We start from the raw sequence: 9220 nt of genomic DNA, 5'->3' as shown, positions 1-9220 counted from the left end.
TGAATCACATAAATTTAGGAAGTATAAAGGCAGACCTTGATTTTAAACCAATAATGAGCATCCATCTTTCTTTATCACAAATGAGAGAAATAGAAATGGAAGGGTGAGACTTATAGCCCCACAGTAAATCATGAGTTCTGGAAGAAAGCAAATGAGATACAGGTACCACCAACAATCAAAAGTCGAATTATTGATAAATGGTACTAATCCAAGAACTCCTACTCCAGTTTTCATATTATAAGTGCTCCCTATGAATTTATCATCATGAAAATTACAAATCGCACTCCGATATACCAGATTTGGATCTTATAGAATCCTCTTGCATAAACTATAAAGTAAAGGAAAACTTTGACAATCTAACCTTTTCATTAACAGAAGCAGAAGTAAAAGATGCCCATCCATAGTCTGTTGACCAAGCCCATGCTTGTGGATCTCCATGTGCAACTCTCGTGCCTAAGAACAATAAACAATGGAATCGAATTAATAGCGTGAAAAATCATGGCAAAAATCAATTGACACTTTGGTTTATGAGTTAAAGACTAGACTATTTGAAGTAAAAAGGATATCCGTAGGAGCAACACAATCTCACTCTCCACCGCACTTATGCATGGCCCAAACACTAAAGAAGCACTAAATTCTCTGCTAGATAATTAGTAATACCGCACAAGCTCACAAAACCATATATAGTCCTTTTGTAAAGCAATTTTGCGACAATGCAATGTCATCATCTTAAAAAAAAATTGCTTATAGAAAAAAATCATTTAAAAATGCAATGCAAGTCATTAGATTAAAATCATTTATAAGTAAGAGGGCAACAAATACCTCAAGCTGCGCATTTTGTTTACCAGCGACAGGCCAAGGTAAACTTCTGTTCAGCAAAAAATATCTCAGAATATTTAAAGTATGTGTCCAATGAAGTGAACCAAGTTGCTAATGAGGCAATATCTGTTCAGCACTGAACTTAAAGTGAGTTCAGTTATCCATCCAGTAGCGATATTCAATCAGAAAACATTAAAAACTAGACAAACAAGTACTTGGGATATTTCTAAAAAAAAATATATTATTCTTAGAAAAATTTGCATTTTAGAAACTTTATCTAATAAAGATGAAGAAAATAGAGAGAAAGAGGCTAACCCTGGAAAAAATCCATAGAACTTCAACAAAAATATCCGTGCTAACTATATCCCAACACTTCATGTTCAAGAAGCAAGAAAAGTTTCCCAACTGGTGCAATATTGTTTCTGGTATTTTACTTATAAAAAATAGAAGCAAGAAACAATAACTATTTGGATAGGAATTTAAGAAATCTCTGTTTACTAGATGTGAATATTGGTGAGTGAGGCATTATTCTTTAATGGAAGCACTAGGAACCAAGTGAAAAGTCATTTGGTTCTTAGTGACTATATGCAAGAGGCCTTAATCGATATGGACTATGGAAACAAATGTCAATTATAAATGCAAAAAATACTAGCTACAGCCTTTAAAGTAAGACGACAACACCTAAGTCAACTCCATATTAAAAGAACATTCAGTCGCTTAAAAGAATGAAAGCATCTAGCATAAACTCATACTAAAAGAAAACATCGAATCAAAACAAGTACGTTGCATTTTAGCCGATTAATATGAACTTTAGGTGCAACATAATGTCAAGGCAGCTCAATACATACGACAAACATTAAACAAACTACTCCAAGCACTGTTAAGTCATGACCATATCCAGTTTATAGAGATAATTCATAACACATTAACCCTAGATCAAGCAGACAACCTCCATGAATTACCTACAGGAGTACTAAGTACAGATAAAAAGAATAATATAAATTAAGTACTGTATAGTCGAAATGAATCTAACTAGCTAGTACAAGTTTGGCGTTGGCCGACTGGCAAACACAAAATATGTGCTGTATTTTTCCAAAGATATCATAACTTCTCCAAACTAGATATAGTACAACCTTGTCAAAGGAACCCTACTGGCTAAGACTAACTTCAGGAGCTAGTATTGCATACGGAAATAATTGGGGCAAATTTAATTTGTTGGAAGGCCATGGACTAACACCCACAGAATAGAGCACCTAGTACACAAAAGGCAAATATATAAACATATTTAACAAAGGACATGCCAAAATTTCATGGTGACCGCATATACTACAAGTTCCATTGCACAATTTTTGGAAAGCAACGAGGATGAAGGGGGAGAGATAGAGAAAGACATCTAAAGGCACCTATGGTGCATGAAAGAGCTCTCTAAACAGGGAAATCCAGTGGAGGAGACTGCTAGGGCAATGAATCTGAGGATGAGCTTTACGCGTGACCAAAATCAAACTCGTGATCAACTCTTGTGGATGAACCAAGCTGTGTATACGACGCTAGTCACCAAGCCTCGGGATTTGGATAGGAAGAGGGTTTGGGAATAGGGAAGGGAGAGTGGAGGAGGGGGAGGAGGCGAGTTGGCCCAAAAATTTCCTAGCAAGAAAAGGGTAAAGCTTGTAGTGGAAATGAGAAGCTAACAAGCAAAGAGCTTTGACATTTTGCTATGGAAATGCGAGAAGATGGAGACCAACGATTGATTTCAACAGAGGAGGAGAGTTGTTGCCTTTCCCCGATGGAAAATCTAGTGGAGGAAGGTGAAAGCGGGTCGAATCTGTGGATGAGTTCCTGCCGAGTAGCAACCCACCACGAATTTGTGGTCGAATCTGTGGAAATATAGTGGATTTGTAGCTAGGTTAGTCGAAAATGGAAGGGGAAGTTGGGATTCTACCTGACGGAGATCGAAGGGAAAAAGTACAGAGATTTTTTTGTGCCTTTAGCCGCCCATATTTTGGTGTTCGACGTGCTATTAAAAGTTTAAAACACCCATTATCATTGAATCACTATCATTGCAACCCTCAATCATTATTTGCGATGAAAACAACCGTCACAATAGGGAATAAAATTGCCGCAAGTAGAAAAATATTGGTAGGCCAACAACGAAATCGCACTTTCAAGGCTAAAGTCCGCGGCGAATCTAATATCGCTGCAATCACATACCTTTTGCGGCGATTCCTTTTGGGACGAACATAAATTCGCCGTAAAAGCTACTATTTCTTATTGTGAAAGCCAGGTACGAAGAGATGTTCACCATCCGCAAGCCATCACTTGGGTGCACCTCATAACTTTCAGCGAAAAAGACGAAGAAGGGTTGTCGCACCCTCATGAAGACGCTCTGGCAGTAACAGTGCAAATTGCCAACTATCTGACAAGAAGGGTACTGATCGACAACGGCAGCTCTGTCGACACCTTCTTCTGGGAAGCATTTGTTAAAATGGGAATCACTCCAGATCGGCTGGGACGGGCACCAACGCCCCTCAAAGGTTTTACCAGAGACATGATCCAGCCAATCGGAGCAATCACACTGTCTGTCTAGGCCAGAACAACCCCCAGAACAATATCCTTCATGGTAGACTTCCTCGTGGTGAAAGCCCCTTCCTCCTATAATGCAATCCTGGGGCGTCTGTCCTTGAATTACATGAGGGCTGTAACCTCCACACTAGTTGAAATGCGCAACGAACAAAAAACTACAAGGGACTGCTATGCTCGAGAAATGAAGCCCAAAGCAGTAGCAGTACAAACTCTCGAAGAAGACCACGAGGGACAATCTTCCCCCCCCCCCCGGTCCAGCACTGGCAAAAGTGGACAGGGAAGTAAGAGACAAAGCGGCTCTAGGACAAGTAGAGCCCAACAAACCATTGGTCCTGGTACCAGTGGATTCGAGAAATTGGAACACATTGCCGAATAGGAACCAAGACGGCTACCAAGCTGAGCCAGGCTGTGAGGCAATTGCTTATCGAACATCGGGATGTGTTCGAGTGAAGTCATGAAGAAATGCCCTGAATCGATGTATCAGTGATTGAACACCGCCTCACCGTTGAACCACAAGGCGAAAAAGATCAAATAAAAGGGTTGCAGTTTCATTGCAGAGAAGTATGCTGCCATCGCCAAGGAAGTAGATTGCCTCCTGGCTGCAGAGTTCATCAGAGAAGTGCATTATCTTGAATGGCTTCCAACGTTGTTTTGGTCAAAAAAGCAAATGGAAAGTGGAGAATGTGTGTATACTTCACCAATCAGAATAAAGCTTGTCCTAAAGACAGCTTTCCCCTCCCAATGATAGACTTAATAGTGGATTCAACGGTCGAACACCCCCTGCTTAGATTTATGGATGCATATTCGGGGCATAATTAGATCAGAATGAGCCCCGACAATGAAGAAAAGACGACATTCATCATTGACCGAGGCCTCTATTGCTCCAATGCTATGCCATTCGGTCTAAAAAATGTGGGTGCAACATGCCAACGATTGGTCAACCGGATGTTCAAAAATCAAATCAGGTGAAATATGGAAGTCTACGTAGATGACCTTCTAGTTAAAAGCAAGGAACCAAAATAACACCTTGGTGATCTCTGAGAAGCTTTCGCAGTACTCAGAAAGTACAAAATGAAGCTCAATCCACTGAAATGTGCGTTTGGCGTATAGTTAGGGAAGTAATTAGGCTTCATGGTCTCTAAGCATGGAATCGAGGCCAATCCCCAAAAATTCAAAGCAATTGTGGATATGTAGCCACCTCAGACGATCAACGAAGTCCAAAGACTGGCCCGAAGGGTGGCTGCCATGAGTTGTTTCATTGCAAGATTAACCGATCGCTGCCTTCCTTTCTTCAAGGTCCTTAGAAAGGCATGGGAATGGGATGATGAATGTGGATAGGCCTTCAACAAGTTAAAACGGTACCAAGCCCATCCACCGCTTCTCAGTCAGACCAAACCAGCAGAGTACTTAACTGCTTACCTGGCGGTATCACCAAATGCTATATCCGTTGTGCTAACTCGAAGCGAAAAAGGAGTTTAACGGCGTGTCTACTACGTAAGTAGGGCCTTCCGAGGAGTAGAACTCAAATATACCCAAACAGAAATGTTAGCAATCGCATTACTCGCCGCTAGACAACTAACGCCATATTTTCAAGCTCACCCGATAAAGGTACTTACCGATGTCCCACTGAGAAAAATATTACAAAAGCCTGATATATCTGGTTGGACTAATTGGGGATCGAACTGAGTGAGTTCGAAATCGAATACCTCCCCCATACTATGATTAAGGGGCAGGTACTAGCAGATTTTGTAGCTGAATTCTCTAACTTTCTAGAAGAGATAATCATTATGCCCCAAGGCAAACCTTGGTAGGTCTATGTCGACGGCTCGTCCTGCTGGGCCGGAGGAGTAGGGGTGCACATAATTACAGAGTGGAGAAAAGCTGGACTACGTAATCAAGCTAAGTTTCAAGGTCACCAATAATAAAGCCGAGTACAAGGCACTTTTAGCAGGTTTGACAATTGCCAGGTCATTAGGTGCAACTGAGGTCGAAGTAAAAGCTGACTCCTAGGTGGTAATCGGTCAAGTAAACATACAGTTTATGACTAAAGGAGAGAATTTGAAGAAATACCTCCAACGAGTAGGAGAAGAGCATGACCTCTTCCAGTATTCTCACATCTAGCAAATCCCGAGGGGAGAAAACCATGAAGAAGCTCGCCTGGCAAAAGCGGCTTTAGGACAAGAACAAACACCCCTTCCAAATCAAACCAGAATTCAGACTATTAACGTAGCAGCTGTCGGGATCCGAGTTTCCACAGTCCAAATATTACATCCCCTGGAGTGGGCCATCAACATTATATAATTCCTTTAGGAGGAAGTTGTTCCAGATGACCGGGAAGAAGCAAGAAAGATCAGGAACAGAGCAGCTCACTTCACCCTGGTGGAAGGAATCCTATATAGGAAAGGTTTCGACGAGCCCTTTCTAAGATGCATCTCGTCTTAGCAAGCTCAATACGTCATGGCTGAGGTACAAAAAGGTGTTTGCGGAAACCACTCTAGTGGAAGAGCTCTACCAGCACGGGCAGGATATTATTGGTCTAGCTCCCTTAGAGATGTGAAGGATTTTGTGAAAAATGTTCCAAGTGCCAAGTACACGCACCTATTCACTATTGTCCCCCAAAAAGCTTACCACCATCACTTCCCCCTAGCCTTTCGCACAATGGGGGCTCGACCTGATTGGTCCACTCTCTGGAAGTAAAGTAGGAGTAAAATTCGTTGTAGTAGCGGTCAATTACTTTACTAAATGGGTGGAGGCAAAAGCCTTAGCAACGATCACACTGAGAACAATAACAAATTTCCTTTGGAAATCTATAATCTGTCGTTCCGAGATTCCCCAAAGTTTCATATCAAACAATGGATAGCAATTCATTGCTCCTATTACCGGGATTGGTGTTCGAAACTTAGAATCAAGGCTAAGTATTCATCTCCAAGACACCCGCAGGCAAATGGACAAGTGGAAGCTACCAACAAAATACTACTCAATATTCTGAAGAAAAAGCTAAGAAGTCAAAAAAGAAGATGAGCTGAAGAACTTCCCAGCATACTATGGGCCTACTGAACATCAGTAAAAACCCCTACGGGAGAAAAGTCCTCCGCCCTCATTTTTGGGACCGAAGCCGTGATTCCCACAGAGGTGGCCATACCCACATTCCGTGTGCAACACTTTGACCAAGAATGTAATGATGAAGGACTGGAAAAAAAAATTCGGATTTCTTAGAAGAAATACAAGAAGAAGCGGCTAGCAGAACAACAACTAATAAAAGAAAGGTTGAACAATACTTCAACAAATGAGTCCGGCCTTGCACATTTAAGGTAGGAGATATGGTCCTAAAACAAATAGGACTCACTACACAGGAAGAGGGAAAATTAGGCCCCCGATGGGAAAGGCCTTACCTAGTAGCGGCCACTGGAAGGCCTGGCTCTTATCGGCTCAAGGATCAAGAAGGCTGCGAGTTGCCTCATCCATGGAATGCTGAGCTCTTGAGAAAATATTTTGTATGAAGACCGAAAAGCAGTCCAACAATGTAAGAATGCAATTTGTTGATAAAGTTTCTTTAAACTAATTTTGAATGTTGCATCATCCTGTCTCCTTTTAGAAAGACTCAACCATACAAGTCTAGTCTCTAGATTGGCTACGAAGTATTTGCTAAAGACCAGAGCCTTGAGCTCTACCCTGACAATAGCCACTCGGAACACAAGTCCCTTGACTTGTCGACTTTTGTGCAAGGTTACTACCTGCGATGCATTGGCTAACGACTAGAGCCCCCGAGCTCTACCCTAAACAACAACCAGTCGGAACACAAGCAAGTCTCTAAATTGGACTTGTCGGCCTTCGCGAGGTACAAGCCCAGTCTCTAGATTGGCCACGAAGTTTGGCTAAGGACCAGAGCCTTGAGCTCTGCCTTGATAATAGCCACTTGGAACACAAGTCCCTTGGCTTGTCGACCTTCATGCTAGATTGCTGATTGCGATGCATCGGCTAAGGACCAGAGCTCCCGGGCTCTGCCTTGAACAACAGCCAGTGGAAACACAAGCCAGTCCCTAGATTGGACTTGCCGGCCTTAGCGGGGTACAAGCCCAGTCCCTTGACTATCCACAAGGAACCAACAAGGAAAGTGGCAAAGCAGATAAAAGAAAGTGAAAGGAAAAGCGGCAAAAATGAAATATAACAAGGAAAAGGAAGAAACCATACAACTAGGTATACAAAATTGCATCATAAAGTCATTTTATTATCCATACAGGATTACAAGAAGAAGGTTACATCATCGAGTCGCAAGGATAGAAGAAGATAGGGAGAAAATTACATCAAGATTACAAAGAATAAAAAGAAAACTTGATACGGCTAGCATAACTCCAGGTTTGTGGCATTCAGACTCTTCCCAGCAAGGAGGAGAAGCGTCCAGTGGAACCCCACCCACATTCCTAGACGAGCGAAATGGGTTTGGGGTCTACAGCGGTGGGGGGTTTGGATAGGGCAGGTAGTTGTTGAAGCAAAGGCAAAATCAACTCCAAAAAGTTGATTTCTACCTTGAATCGTCTGTTCCTGCCCTTCTTTACCTCCACCATCATGCCACCTTCACGTGCCTGCTTTGCTCAGAACTAGCAGGCAGCGAGTTCTGATGCAACAGCTTCAGGAGCTGACTCCCGTAAGCAAAAGGACGTGAACAAGCGGGGCACTATAAGCAAAAGGGCAAGAACTAGAAGTAGGGGTGACACAACTCTCCGATGCTCAAACCGCCATATCCAACGACAGCCTGAACACCACAAGAGGATGCATCCCCTCAAGGGCGTAAAGATACTATGAAAATCATTGGAAGAAGGATAGAACAAAAGCAAGGTAGAAGGAAGACACGGGAAGCCATAGAACATGGGAGGAAATACATAAGCAAATCGAATGAATTCCTCAAGAAAGGGAGAGGCCTTTTTATAGACAGGGTTGGCATTTAGCATGCCAAGGCATCATAACTCCCTAAATCATCCCGAGCATCCACGTGTCACCTCTAGGAAGCCGTCATCCCTTGATTATCGGAAAAAGCAGAAGTTACGACCAATACACCACATAGAGTTAATGGAGAAGTTAATGCAGAGTTAAATGCGGGATTAACGCACAACCATCGAGTTAATAGCATTCAAATACACGGAGACCGAAAAGACGTCATTCAAGGTGACCTCGAAACAGGCAAAACGCCAGCAATAAATCAGCCATAGCATAGGAATCGAAGAGATGCCATTTAATACAAAAGCATAACAAACGCTAAGCTACCACGTATGCAAAATACAAACGGATGCTCAGCACGTGGTCAGACAAATATGAAACTTGACAAGGTAACAGTAAAATAAAAAATAAAAAAAGAGGGGGAGAGAGAAGAAGGAACAAACTTTTCCCAGACACACCCATGGAAAGTTGATCCAAGCAACTTTTAGGAATTATTTCCATCAACAGGAAGGTGCCCTGCTCGGTTCCATCACCTGGAAGGTGCCCTGCTTGGTTCCCATCAACTAGAAGGGGCCCTACTCGGTTCCTATCAACTGAAAGGTCCCTGCACGGTTTCCATCAACTGGAAAGTTCTCAACACGGTTTCCATCAATTGGAAGGTGCTTTGCTCGGAAAAAGGCTGCGGAATAATTATTGAGATTCATCAAAACAATAGTATGTCTTCAAACAAAACAAAAGGTGCCCTACTCGGTTTCATTTCCAGCTAGACAACGTGCACTGCTCGGTTTCTGACTGTTGCATGACACAAGTCCGGGAACAAAAAAGAATGGAAGCAGAAATAAGCAAGAGAAACAAAGAGGGAAGACAAACAAATACAAAAAGCAAG

The 9220-nt window shown here is 42.3% G+C and overlaps 1 long non-coding RNA gene across 1 annotated transcript; it reads right to left on the bottom strand.

Annotated features, from left to right (window-relative positions):
- Window positions 1–429: 429 nt before the first annotated feature.
- On the bottom strand, window positions 430–2668 carry LOC121245265. Its single transcript, XR_005936610.1, has 3 exons — window positions 2223–2668; window positions 823–945; window positions 430–453 (listed from the first exon to the last, which is right to left on the bottom strand). It is a non-coding gene; the product is annotated as an uncharacterized LOC121245265 (long non-coding RNA).
- Between the last annotated feature and the right edge of the window lie 6552 nt (window positions 2669–9220).

Source organism: Juglans microcarpa x Juglans regia, unplaced genomic scaffold (genome assembly GCF_004785595.1).
Source record: "Juglans microcarpa x Juglans regia isolate MS1-56 unplaced genomic scaffold, Jm3101_v1.0 JmScfU0016, whole genome shotgun sequence".
NCBI lineage: Eukaryota > Viridiplantae > Streptophyta > Magnoliopsida > Fagales > Juglandaceae > Juglans > Juglans microcarpa x Juglans regia.
The sequence above is the reverse complement of the archived record's forward strand: the minus strand, read 5'-3'. Positions and strand labels throughout refer to the sequence as shown.